At 39.4% G+C, this 15,130-nt stretch overlaps 1 protein-coding gene across 1 annotated transcript in view; it reads right to left on the bottom strand.

Moving 5' to 3' along the window:
- pik3c2a (phosphatidylinositol-4-phosphate 3-kinase, catalytic subunit type 2 alpha) overlaps positions 1-10,122 on the bottom strand; it is a 205,015-nt gene extending 194,893 nt beyond the window's left edge. Inside the window, 1 exon segment of the mRNA XM_034175828.1 lies at positions 10,003-10,122. The gene's annotated coding sequence lies outside the window, so the exon portion shown is untranslated.
- Positions 10,123-15,130: the final 5,008 nt, after the last annotated feature.

Below are 15,130 nucleotides of genomic sequence, written 5' to 3'. Positions count from 1 at the left end.
TAACACGAAAGACGCAGAAACCAGAGGAAAATCTGTGAACCAAACACGAAACAAGGAACCACAAAACATTCCACCTGCTGTCAGGAAGGACGCACGGTCAGACAGGTGTGCACGACACCGCAGCGACGGTTTTGTGCACGCTCCTGTTCGCTCGCACAGACAGTGTGAGCCTGTGAACAGTCACACATAGCAGCAGAGCAAAAAATGAATAAAACACCACAATTTATAATACTTAATTCCTGTTATAAAGAGTGGATTTAGTCTCCACCTAGACGTACACCAAAAATAATGAAATGACATGGATTACTGTTCTCCCTTTTATGTTTTACATGAATTACCTGATGCGCTCCTCTCATGAAGACATCAGCCGGGCTCCCATCTCACGAAGAGCATTATGAAGCCCAACAACTGAAGTCGTACATCAAGCAAGAATGGGAAAGAATTCCACCTATAAAGCTTCAACAATTATTGTCCCCAGTTCCCAAACGCTTAGAGTGTTGTTAGAAGGAAAGGTGACGTAACACAGTAGTAAACATACCACTGTCCCAGCTTTTTTTAAACGTGCTGCAGGCATCCATTTCTTTTTTTTTTTTTTACATATGTTTATTAATTTTCTTTTTACACAAACACAAAACAAAAACAGAACCAAATATATAACAACAACAACACCCCAGCTCAAAATCAAAAAAGCCAAACTCATAAAAAAAAAAAAAAAGATACAGTTTAAAAAAAAAGAATCATGGGCATTCCACTATTGGTAAAATAACCTTTGTACATCACAGAAAGCCCCGCGAAAAATCCAGACCAACATACCGCAAATAAGGGTCCCATATTTTATAGAACGCATCTTTCCTATTATGTAGCTTACTCGTTAGGAAGTCCAATGAAATGTATTCAAGAACAGTCCGCTGCCACTGTGTTCTTGATGGGGCTTTGTCTATAATCCAGTTCGAGAGGACACATTTCCTAGCACAGAAAGTAAGCATCATGTAAAGTTGTCTTTCACATTTCTTCTTAATGTTGTTATTTGTCATTCCCAGCAACATATGCAATGGGTTACATTCAGTAATAATAGAAAGGATCTTGTCCAGTTCACCTTTATACTAACCAAAATTGTTGTATTTTCCTACAGGACCAAAGACAGTGAGTGAGGTTACCCACCTCTGTTTTACACTTAGGGCAGAGCGGAGAAAGGTCTGAATTAAATCTATGACGCTGAGAAGGAGATATATGAACACGATGCAAAATCTTAAGTTGCATTGCTTTTACCCTATTACAAACACTCAAAGACCATGCGTTCTCCCAAGTTTCATTCCAGGCCTCGTCACTGATCACCAAAGTTAACTCCCTCTCCCATGTCCCCTTCAAATGAGCCAAATCTGAGCCTTCATATTCTCTCAATAAACCATAACAAATCTTAACAGAGCATTTAAGTTTAGGCTGAAATAGTTGTTTTTCACAATCAGTGACAGTTTGGTTGGCAAGTATAGTTGCGTTCTTTAGGATATAATCTCTCACTTGCAGGTACCAAAAAAAGTCATGTCTGTGAATTCCATATTTATTTACTAACTGATCGAAGGACATTAGGTTTGATCTGTCCATCAAATCAGAAAGGGTAGAGATACCTTTTTCCGCCCACACAGAAAAACCAGAGTCCAAAGTCCCAGGCTGGAAAAGGGGATTGCCACATAACGGAGTGAAGAGAGATGTTAAGTGAGACCTACCCTCCATCTTTTGAATTATTTGCCAAGCTCTGACAGTACATAAAGTGAGAGGGTTACTACAGAATATTTTTAGAAGTTTACCTTTTTCAGGAATAGTAAATTTTTCAGAGGGAGGTGGACATGGAACTTTCTATATCAAGCCAGAGAGAATAGGTTCTTCCACCCAGTCCGCCGCTACACACATATGGGCACTGAGCTGATACTTTCTTATGTCTGGGAGATCAAGCCCCCCCTTTGAAGATGAGAGGCATAACGTAGATATTTTAAGGCGAGGCTTTCTCCCTGCCCATATAAACGCACTAAACCAGCCATTCAATGTCTTAACAGTCTTATGTGAAAAAATAACTGGGACCATCCGAATCGGATTATAATAGCCTGGGTAAGATGTTCATTTTAAGAAGAGCAACTCGGCCGAGCCAGGACAAAGGCAAAGTCTTCCACCTCTCCAAGTCCAATTTAATGCGCTCAAACAGAGAGGTGAAATTACATTTATACATCTGATCAAAAGCAGGTGTAATCTTAATCCCTAAATAGACAAAGCCCTCTGGAGACCAATTAAAAGGAAATGGAGAAGGGACCTGAGGTTTTTCTTTTAAAGTGCCCAGCGGCATCGCTTCTGATTTATTAAAATTAATTCTGTAACCTGAGATGTCGCTGAATTTGTTAATGGTCTCGATGAGTGAGGGCACAGATATTTCAGGTTGGGTCAATACAACCAGAACATCATCAGCATATAAAGTAATTTTATGCTGTCTTTGTCCTAGACTCAGGCCGTAAATGTCCTTCCGGGCTCTCACCGCCTCTGCTAGCGGCTCTACTGCCAGGGCAAAAAGTAAGGGGGAGAGGGGGCAGCCCTGCCTAGTCCCCCTCAAAACACAAAAATTTGGGGACCGCAACCCATTAGAAAGAACTGCTGAACAGGGATTGCTATACAGAAGCCTAATCCAACTTATAAAATTTTCACTTAAACCAAATTGTCGCAAAGTAAAAAACAAATAGGACCATTCAACGCGGTCGAATGCCTTTTCGGCATCGAGCGAGACCACTATGCCAGGCACTGATTTTTGATTAAAAAACTGAATTATATTCAACAGTCTGCGCACATTATTATGCGAACTATGACCCTTAATGAAACCTGTTTGATCTTTATTAATTAGAGAGGGAAGTACACGTTCACACGTTCAAGACGCCTCGCAAGAATTTTGGAAAGGAGTTTCATCCATTTCAAAATGAGCAAGTATTTGCACAAAAACAATAAAGTTTATCAGTTTGAACATTAAATATCTTGTCTTTGTGGTGTATTCGATTGAATATATATAAACTTAAGTGTAAAAATGATAATGCAAGTATTTCTGAATGGGTCCCTCAGCAAAGGTAAATTGCTGAAAATAAATATGTATAAAAAATTACAATATAAAACAAAAACACATACAATCTCAATTCCAATGAAGTTGGGACAGTGTGTGAAATGTAAATAAAAACAGAATACAATGACTTGCAAATCCTCTTCAAGCTATATTCAATTGAATACACCACAAAGACAAGGAATTTAGGAATTCCATCATCTACAGTCCATAATATTATTGTTAGAAGGAAAAGGTGATGCAACACAGTGGTAAACATGCCACTGTCCCAACTTTTTTGAAATGTGTTGCAGGCATCCATTTCAAAATGAGCAAATATTTGCACAAAAACAATAAAGTTTATCAGTTTGAACATTAAATATCTTGTCTTTGTGGTGTATTCGATTGAATATAGGTTGAAGAGGATTTGCAAATCATTGTATTCTGTTTTTATTTACATTTCACACAATGTCCCAACTTCATTGGAATTGGGGTTGTAACAGGCAGGCACTAAAATCTATGATTTCAGACTTTACAAATGTTTTTAACTGTTAAGCTTTATTCACTATGCCCGCAAAAATATGTTAGCAGTCTAAAAGTTATCAGAACTAAATTTATCGGAAGCTAATTGGTCTGCTGATGGTTTTCAAAGTTATCTGAAAAGCTAATCCGCTAACGAAAATGTTAGCTTCGATAATTAGCGGTTAGCGGATTAGCGGAACTGTTCCCACCACTGCATGAGACTGATCTCACTTGACCACAATGATGGAAAAGAAATGATACAACCTTTGAGGAGGGCAGTCTCTCTCTTTCTCTCTATCAACTTGCTTTATTGGCATGAATGTATTAAAACAATATTGCCAACAATAACACATAGTAAAGTAAATAATTAATTAAATGATATAATAGACAATAGCAACATTCACAGACAAATAGCAACTGCATGCTGGTGCAATAAGCCGTAATTTATGTATGATCTGATTAGCCGACGAATCGCAAAAATAATCAGTGACGACGAGTCAATTATTAAAATAATCATTTTTGGCAGCCCTATTGCCAAGAAAAGTGAATGTCTCTACAAGTTCAACTCTTTCACTACATGCAGATACAATTCTGATGGCTGAATCCAGGATGTGGTTAAAACCCTGAATCTTAATCTTGATCCTGACAAATCTTAAGCCTCGACACTCTGATTCCTCACTCACTCAGCTTCTCAAGTGCTGCAATCAGGAGTATCCACTGATTCCGCAAAAATTAGAACATCATATGCAAACTGAAAGCACATTTTTATGTATTTTTATTTTGAAATTTGTTGTATATTTATCCTGAAAGCATTAAAAATTTAATTGTTATTGTTACCCTCTTACAGACAATGTAGCTATCCTCATCGCTTGTTTTTTTTTAAAGAATTTGAAGTTATCAACTTTGATCAGCTCTGCTCCAGTTCTTTCTTTTCTCTAAACTTTTCATGATTTTGAAAAAGGCTATTGTTTTTAATTAGCTGATATGGTTAATATTGCAATTTAATACAGCAATTAAATATTTTAGTTTAGAATATTATGGAAAATATTGGACACGTTTTCATTTTTCTAATCAGGACCACAGGCAAAAATTCCTTGTTTTCAGTGTTCATCAAGCTTTTTTTTAATCTTTTTTATTTTGGCTGATCTGAAAATGATCCAATCTGTACGTTAAAAAGCCTATCTGTCCTGAACCATAGGTTTTTGTGATCTGTGAAACCCTTATAGGTCTCTTCAGAAAACCCATGGATGATGTCACAGAGGGTTTGTGGGAATGCAGAGTTTGTGCGCTCACATGCAAACAGTGTGAAAACAATGTCATCTTTCTGAATGTGCCTAATGTCACATAACGTGCAGAATACAGGAAATAAAACCAGGTCAGTTGAGCATGTGTCAAGTATCCGCTCTGATGTGAGATGTAAACAAAAATCAAATGGGCTGCGAAAAACAGAGATGCTCATTTTTGAGTAGAAAAACTTATGTCTGTAAGGGGGGGACAACATAGCAACCTTACTAATCTGACTCAAAACAGTGAGTCACTAAACTGACTTTTATACAGGTAAATTCAAACAGGTGCAATTAATACAGGAAATGAGTGCAGAATAGGAGGGCTTCTTAAAGAAAAACTACCAGGTCTGTGAGAGCCAGAATTCTTGATGGTTGGTAGGTGTTCAAATACTTATTTTGTGCAATATATAATTGCAAATTAATTATTTAAAAATCATATGTGATTTTATGATTTTTTTTTTTATTCCTTCTCTCACAGTTGATGGGTACCGGCAATAAAAATTACAGACCTCTCCATTCTCTCTAGGGGGGAAAACTTGCAAAATGTAAAGTGTATCAAATACCTATTTGCCTCACTGTATATATATTGATATCGGCATATTGAAAAGTGTCTAATATTGAATGTTGTATATCCCTAATTGCAGCATCTCCCCATACATTTATTTGTGGTGACCTACCACATTAACTGCCACATCCTGACCTTCTTTCTTTGAAACACACATTTTGACAGGTGCATACTCAATTTTTTGCAACATAATAATCACAAGAGCGATACTGGATACTACTTGGAGCAGAGGACTGGATCACATTCACTTTGTTCAGGAACAAAACCACAAAACAGCTTTGGTAATATCCAAACCAAAAAGAAAAAAATTTTTGAAAATAATGTGAAACACTGCCATATTTTGCCAATTTTCTCAGCACAAAAAATAAATAAATACATACAAAAATATATCTGGAAAACTTTCATCACTGGTACTTCAACAATATTTTGATGCTAATACTTTAAGGGGTCTCCCCAGAAATTTACAGTGTGATGGTAACAGAGGTCAGGTAGCAGCATGTGGGTGGAGCCTATTTCAGCAGTCATAGGGCGTGAGGCAGGGTATACCCTGGACAGGATGCCAGTTTGTTGCAGGGCCACATATAGACAAACAAACACATTCACACCCGCATGCACACCTACAGACAATTTAAAGTTTCCAATCCATGTAACCTGCATGCCTTTGGATGTGGGAGGAAGCCGGAGCACCAGGAGGGAACCCACACAAACACGGGGAGAACATACAAACTCCTCACAGAAAGGCCACAGGTAATTCATCCCATGATCTTCTTGCTGTGAGGCAACAGTGCTAACCACTAAGCCACTGTGCATTTATTATTTTCTTTGAAAGAATTTTACCTGATAATTCCAGGTCTTTCTGAAGTGGTTGGCTCTTAGACAACCCTTCTGATAATTCTTTTCAGTCTTCTGTCAGAAATCTTGCAAGAAGCACCTGGTCATGTCTGGTTTATGGTGAAATGTTGTTCTTTCCACTTCTGGATTACGGCCCAAACAGTGCTCACTGGAACATTAATTTAACTTCTTTGTATGTATGGATTACTTGGGTTGTTATCAACATCTGGTGAAAATTTCATGTCAATAACATCTTTAGAAATATATTTACTGACAAAATGTGACATGTTCAATACATACACACATACATACATATATCACCACAAATTCTGACCTTGGTCCATGACTTCAGTAATTCAATTTGTCCATGACTGACCCTCAATTAATAGCTCAGGTTTGGACCAAATCAGACCAAAACTCCAAAAGCAAGTCCCCCATAGGACCAACTGTGTGTGGGTATAATAACTGGAAGAAAGCCTAAAGGCACCTTGACACTTGCCTAAATTTGATCCAAGCACTGCCGCACAATTCGTCGTGCCAGTGTGTCCCGCTTTGTCCACTTGACGCCACGCTATATAAAATAATCATTTTGTAGCCGATGACACATTTGCTCATAAAACCATTCTCTGATCGCTCCCAGAATCACAGAAAAATTATCTACAGCTACAGATTGTCTTGTGCGCATTGTGTGGTGGAGGATGCATTTCATATATACATATGGAATAGTAAAACAGTTGCATGTTCATTCCTTCTCGTGAGTTAGATAATGTATCTGTGAAGTTATGCTTATTGTAAATGTAACATCTCATCATAATCGTTCAGATACCCTGTGTGCAATGACATGCGTTGGCACGCAGTGTTTTCAAATAGGTTGCGCAATGGTCATGACTAGTTCATGCAAGTGGCACGAAATTATTGAGTGCCAGAAATTTTGAACATTTCAAAATTTTCTTTGTGCACTGGCACGTAGCTGCACAGTTTACAACAATCTATGTGCCAATGAGTAAACACACTGGTAATCTGGGATCAAATTTGCGCAAGTGTCAAGGGTCCTTAATGGTAAATGGACTGCATTTATGTAGCGTTTTTTCATCTGCATCAGACGCTCAAAGCACTTTACAAATAATGCCTCACATTTACCACAATGTGAGGGTGAAAGGCAATGGCTATGGCTACATAATCATATTACAATACAAAATGCTGTTCCTGTGTCGCACTTCTGATTGGTCAATCTAGGGTATATAAATATGACGTTACACACCTTTTTTTCTACCCACATGTTGGGCCAAAATTTTAAGTGACTACCTTAAATACTTTCTATTTTTCCAAAATATTGTAATCATCCATTTTTCTAGCTATATCGCAGTCACTTAACACTTTAAGTAAAAAAAACAAAACAAAAGAAGTACAAAAGTCCAATGCTCCACCACTTAGGTCACAGTCTTACACTCTGAAACAGGTCATAGTGTGAAGTCATTATATACCACTGGATAAACTTTAATTTAAATTTAAAACCTAACCTTACCCCATAAACTAACCCTTATGTATGAATAGAATTTAGAATTATGAACAATATTACGTATTATATAACGGCTGAGTGGATCCTTGTCACATGGCATGGATTAATTCATCCTATTTGTGTTGCATTGTATTTTGAGTGCAGTTTGGTTCCATTTAGAGTGCAAATTTGGTTCCATACGTTTGGTAACATTACACTCTGTGCGCATGCACACACCCACACACAACGTGCACACGCGCACACACAAAACAAATCCACTGCGCTGTAAGCTGTCTGGACTGAAGGCCATCTGGAGGCTGTTTGCAGAAAGTTAGAATGAAAAGCTGGACTAATTTCTGAAGTGATTTTTTTTTTTTTTTTTTCACTGCACTGAGGAGTACACAGTTTTTTGTAGTGCACCGCTCGCACGCAGGACAGCACCACAAGCAAGACAACGATTTAATTGAGCTAAGCTAACTGTGCTAGTTCTTGGAACATACACAAACAAGATCCACTCCACTGTAAGCCGTCTGGAGGCATGAAGAGCTGTTCAGATGAAAAGCTGATGTGATTTTTGGCTGCGCTGTGGAACTACACAAAGTCTTTTTTTTTTTCAAAATGGAAGTCTGAAGTCAGTGCACAGCATCACTGGACTACACGTCACAATTTGGACTTTAGCAGCAGAACACCAAAATGTAAGTCCCTTTTCTGTTGTTTATAAATTCATAAAATATCAAACGACAGAGATCTATTTTAACCATTATATAAAACAAATAATGAGAACTTGGTGGCCAAGTGGTTAATGCACTTGGTTTCAGTTTGGAAGGTTCTGGGTTCAAATCCCACTCCTGCCACATTTCTCCATGTAATGTGGAGTTGCGTCAGGAAGGGCATCCGGCGTAAAACCTGTGCCAAATCAACATGCAGATCCACCTTGGATTTGCTGTGGCGACCCCGAGTGCAAACAAGGGAGCAGCCGAAGGGACTTACTATATAAAACAAATAATGAATGTTTTTACATTCTTTCAATGGAATGAATATTTAATTTCAACTTTTACCTCATGAAATATTCATACCATTGAACTCATAAACTCATAAACTTTCACTATTTGTATATAAAACTGGGCAGCACGGTGGCTTAGTTTTTAGCACTGTTGCCTCACAGCAAGAAGGTTCGGGGATCGATTCCCACCTGTGGCCTTTATGTGTGGTGTTTGCATGTTCTCCCTGTGTTTGCATGGGCTCCCTCTGGGTGCTCTGGCTTCATCCCACATCCAAAGACATGCAGGTTAGGTGAAGTGGAACCTTTACATTGGCCGTAGGTGTGAATGTGTTTGTTTGTTTATATGTGGCTCTGTGACAGACTGGCGTCCCTATCTCGCGTCCTATGACTGGGGTAGGCTCCAGAACCCCCCTGATCTTGGATAAACCATTGAAGATGAGTGAGTGAGTGTGCGTGTACTAATAACCACTTTGTGAGAAAATGCTGTTGTCATCAGGCCATAATGTCTGTCCCAACTATCGCATTCCTTCCTTATGACGTCATACAGATATGACGCTGACATACATAGTCAATATTACTTCGGTTTAAGTGTGCGTTCTGCGAGTGCCACTGGAGTTTCTCCATCTTCATCTGTTATTCCTGAGTGATATTTAAACTTTTCCTGACATTATTCATTGTGTTACACAAACTGTGTGTTTTAAGGCAAACCGGTGCGAAAAACACAAGTGCTAATAGCTAACCTGTGGGCTAACGCTCACCTGACAAAAAAACAAACCATCGTTATCCCCGTTCTTTTCTCACACTGATCACTAATCCAAACAAACTGCTCATCTACTAAAGAAGAGCGACAAAAAGCGCTCAAAACAAGAAAAACTAAACCGGTTCCGATGACCAAAGTGTACTTCTGGATACTTTTTCCTGAAGCCGTAACTTCAACTTTTACTTTGTCGGATGCTAAGTTAACTAAGTGGTGACCTGTTAAATCCAAAGAAAGAGCACAGAAAACGGAATAAACTGAAGATCCGTAACTTAGACGACTGATTGGTACTTTGAGAGACACTGGTTCAATAATTTAAAGTACTCAACGGCAGAGTGGCTTCGCCAACTGCTCACAACGAGGAAGGAATATGAAGCACCACTTAAAGACACCGCGGCTGCCGCCTACATCTCAGGAAACCACCAGCTCGAACTTCACAGGCACACATTTACTGTTAAAACGTTCAAACTCACCTTTCAGCGGTGCCGTGTTTGAAGCCATTTTTTCCTGCAGCTGCATTTTTTCCACTGGCACAGAAGGACGTCAGTTCCTGTTGCGGCGGTCGGACAGAGTTCTGGTGGTTAATGTTTCACTCCACAAATCAACGACGGCAGCGCCATCGTATGGACGAAAGGGTGTACTGCCCAAAGAAATGCCAAATACATGAAGAAGCCCGAGAAATGAAAAAAGCTCGTTTCAAGTTAAAATCGCACATGTTGAGCGACACAGAGAAGGAAGAAGTGTCTGCTCTTGCTACATTCACACAAAACTGTTTCTGCACGTTAGTGTGGACTTGTGCTCATGTTATTTGAATTTTAGGACAAAACCTCTGTTAAATACTTAGAAAGTAATGGTTTATTATCCGTTAATTTTGGAGGTGATCCCGATACCTACGACGGAGTTTTAGGGCCACATTGAAGTTCTTTTTTTTTTTTTTTTTTTTTTTTTGGACTTCGAGAATAAAGTCGTAATATTATAAAGTCGTAATATTACGAGAAAAACGTCGTAATATTACGATAATAAAGTCGTAATATTACGAGAAAAAGTAATATTACGAGAATAAAGTCGTAATTTTACGAGAAAAAAGTCGAAATATTATTATGACTTTATTCTCGTAATATTATCACTTTATTCTCGTAAAATTACGAACTTATTCTCGGAATATTACGACTTTATTCTCGTAAAATTACATCTTTATTCTCATAATATTACGACTATTTTCTCGTAATATTACGACTTTATTCTGGAAGTCTTAAAATTACAACTTTATTCTCGTAATATTGCGACTTTATTCTCGTAATAATACGACTTTATTCTCGAAGTCTAAAAAAATAAACAAACAACAACAAAAAAAAATTCTATGTGGCCCTAACACGCCGTTGTAAGATCCGGATTCTGGATCAAGATTCACTTTATGTAGGTTTTGAAGGATTATGTCAAACTCCTTCACGGATTCTCACCACATTTTCACCAAGGATACATATTAAGCCATGGAAGACTCCATTACATGTTGGAAGTAATCTGTATCTGGATTCTGGATCAAGTTTCACTTTATATAGGCTTTGAAGGATTACGTAAAAACTGTTCCGCGGAATCTCACCACATTTTCACCAAGGATACATATTAGGCCATGGAAGACTCCATTAATTTTTGGAGGTGATCCTGATCTGAATCCTGATTCTGGATCAAGATTTCACTTTATATATTCTTTGAAGGATTACGTCAAAACTACTTCCCGGATTTTGATGAAATTTTCAACACAGATACATATTAGGCCATGGAAGACTCCATTAAATTTTGGAGATGATCTGGATCCAGAAAACCTCTGTTAAATAATAATATATTAATGGTTTATTTCTGTGGTCTCTATTATTATTGCGTCCACCAAGGACGTAATAAAATGACCTGCTTTGATTTGTCTGTCTGTCTATATGTTAGCAGGATTACGTCAAAACGTCTGCACGGATAATGACAAAATTTTCACCACGGATATTAGGCCACGGAAGAACCCATTAAATTTTGGAGGTGATCTGGATCCGGATCTGGATTCTGGATCAAGTTTCACTTTATATAGGCTTTGAAGGATTACGTCAAAACTACTTCATGGAATCTCACCAAACTTTCACCACAGATAGTTATTAGGTCACAAAGACTCCATTAAATTTTGGAGATGATCTGGATCCATATCCAGATTCTGGATCCAGTTTCACTTTATATAGGCTTTGAAGGATTACGTCAAAACTACTTCACGGAATCTCACCAAATTTTCACCATGAATACACATTAGGCAGTGGTGGGCACAGATAACCAAAAAAACAACTTATCGGAAGTTACAGATAACTGATAAATTCCAGTATTTTCTCTGGTACACATGCAACTACTAACAAGCTGATTTTGAGTTTTAACACCACAACTGCTTCTGGTAGCATCAAAAGCGACAACAGACCCAAACAATGAGTCAGCACTTGTGTCTTTGAACATCTTGCCCCCTGCTGGAAGCTCCTGCTTACTACTTGGCTTCCAGCACAGAAGCAAGCTGAGAGGAGCCACGAAGCTCAAATCTCTACTCAGTCATAACGCTGCTGTCAGGCCGAGGTGTTGGAAAATAAAGCAATGCTGAGTTATGGTTTGGTGTATAAATAAAATGAATAGTGATAGAATTGACATGGGCTGCCTGCTTTGTTGTTTTCTGCTGCTGCTGCTTTTCTCCTCTGCTCTGGCACGCTGCAAGCTGATTGACACACCTGTTCCATATCTCATCAACATCTGTATATAAACCTGGGCTCTGCACTCCATCTTTGCCAGAAACTCAGCTAACCTTCCATGGTAATTGGCCCCTTCTTGTGCGTTCCTACGCAGTATATTTCTGGATTAATCTAAGATTCTTGTTTAGCTCTCAGCTATTTTTGACCTGCAGTCTGTCAGAGACTTTTTTCACTAGCGGTGTTTTGCCACAGTTTTTTCTCTTCAGCTTCAGTTCCTTCCAACACACAGAATTCAGCTAAGACAACTGTTGCATATTGACTGTGATTATTTTCAGGACAAAAAGCCAATTAAGCTCAGTACTCACTCATCTGTGTGTCTCCTCCAGACGGCGTCAGCAGCTTGCAGGCGGCCACCTGGCTCCGGATCCGTTCTCCAGGACTGAAGTTACCTGGGCTGTGGTACTCCTGGTTCCACCGCTGAGCGGGCCGGTGTCCACACGGCTAGACTGCATTACACTTTTGAACACTGTACCATCCTCTGTGGTAATAAATCTGTGTTTGACATCTCACTCTCTGCTCCCCGCTTCTGGGTTTGTTGTCCATTCACGCCGGAACCGTGACAAGAATAACTCCATTATCCATTTACCCATTCTGGGTAAAATGTTCCTCCGCTAACACTGATTGGTTGAGCTATTCATTATGTAAACCAACACGTTAATGTGTTGGTGTTTACAGATAAATGTGCTTTTGTAAAATATTAATTTTTTTTATTTGTAAAAACAGGCATTTAAAAAAAAAAAAAAAGAAGCCAAGTTGTAATTAGATAACCGTCTGATATAACCGGTGTAAAAAATAAATAGAACACTGCCATGATCCATCCATGCCGTGCCAGACGTTCAGTACTTCAGTTGGGTTTACACTGTGTGACTTTTGGCCTTTTTTCAATTGATTTTTCATTTGTGCGAGAATTTTTTGGATGGCAACAAGTTTCAGGTTAATCGCGCATCCTGCATTGTTTAGTATACATGGAGTAATGAGCTGCGTTTAACATCTCACGACCACCTCCTGATCGGCGATCATATGGTCAGACGAAAATCAAATCTGTTTGATATTCTGGGTGGCCATCGTGAGGGTATCCCGCTGGTGAAGAGCTACAAGCATCCAACCTCTCGCACTGTGTCTGTGCAAACATCGCAGACCTGTCTTGTAACTTTTTTTTTTTTAAATTTGATGTCTCCCATCGAGAGTTTTTGTAAAAAATAAATGTAAATTCGATTTGAAAAAAAAAGCTTCTGTTTACGTTTTGCTTATGGAAACACGAGTCTGACGTGTGGTTTTTGAACGTACAATGTGTGTGAGAACATAAATCGGGCGCTCTGAACTTTTACACCGTGCGGATCTGTGGTACAGTTTGAGCTGGAACCAAGTACAGTGATTGAAAATATCAGCCCTGTTGTGTGGGCCGCCTGAAGAGGAGGTACTGCTGGCCAACGCCAGAGGGCGCCCTGCCTGTTGTCGGGTTTCAGGCACCAGAGGGCGCAGTCACCACCCAGGAGCCAGGACTAACAGCTGTCAGAAATCATCTCATCACCATCCCATCCCATAAAAGACTGGAGGAGACACCACATCTCTGCCGAGATATCAGCTTACCTCTCAGGTAACCTCTCAGCCGTTTTTGACTGTGCCGTACGCACAAGTTCTCTCTTTTCTGAGTGTTGTAGGAGTTCCTGTCTACTACTGCCAGCTGGGAGCTGGGTTTGTGGTTAATGGAGGAGTGATGTCTTCACCCCTCACTCCAAACCGGCTAAGTAGTACTTTTCAGGCTCTTCATGAACTGTGTTTCCTGTGTAGGTGGTGGAGGTGTTTTCTCACCCTACTACAGTGAGAACTTATTTTGCTGACTGCTTACTGGGTGTCCACACACCCACCTTTAACCTGTTTTTGTTCCTGCCAGCAGTACCGGATCTGACAGCTGGAAGCAGAGGCCACCTGGGGACTCGGGACTTGGCAGCTTCAGTATACTGCAGGTCTTCGTTGGCGGCGGAACCTGGTGGGCCCCGGCTCTTCTCTGGATAGGCGTCTCCTACCCTCGGGCCTCCCCACACGTCACTCATTGTATCTTGTGATTGACTGTCTAAAAAACAGTATTTGACCTGTTGTGCACTTTTGCTGCAATAAATTGTATTTATTGGATTATCTGTTGACCGTTCATTTGCGCCCCCTGTTGTGGTTCTGTGCATTACACTTTCCCCAACAAGCCCAGCTTCAGGGCCAATACTGCACTATACTATATACAATACTACACTACTGGCCAGTAGATGGCAGTAGAGACCGTAAAAACTTGCCAAAACAAAATTCCAGATAATCCGTGTCTGCTACATTTAAAATGCGTGGAATTTAATAAACGCAAGTACAGTAACAATGTCTATAAACCCAGATAATATATTCACGAGAGTTTTAGGCACTAGAGTTTAATGCTGTTGTCCGTGGAGCCTGATCAGAGTGTCTGAAATGCATTTCTCATGTCGTGAACATACTGAGATTACCCTATCATACCCATAATGCACTGGGCACAGCATGTCTACACTTAAACCTTAAAAATTAGCGCATTACTTTAAAGCTAAAACATATATCTGATATTTTCACTTTAAAAACTTAATGTGACATTAATTTAAATAACTTGTCCTAAATTAGTTTGGTTAAAATTTGAACCATAAGTTAAAAATGTATGTCTCTGGATGATTTGGGTGATATTGCCCGCGTATCAGTATGGGTTTAAAAGAAATGAGTGTTTTTGGTGACCAATTCTCCTTTGACTGCAGAGGATAGAGCGGTTTCTTCTGGAAGCAGCTGTCCTCTGTTTGCAGAGGATAGAACTACACATCTGCTACAAAAC

This window comes from Thalassophryne amazonica, chromosome 8 (assembly GCF_902500255.1).
Source record: "Thalassophryne amazonica chromosome 8, fThaAma1.1, whole genome shotgun sequence".
NCBI lineage: Eukaryota > Metazoa > Chordata > Actinopteri > Batrachoidiformes > Batrachoididae > Thalassophryne > Thalassophryne amazonica.
Note: the sequence above shows the minus strand (reverse complement) of the source record. Positions and strands in the feature narration are given on the sequence as shown.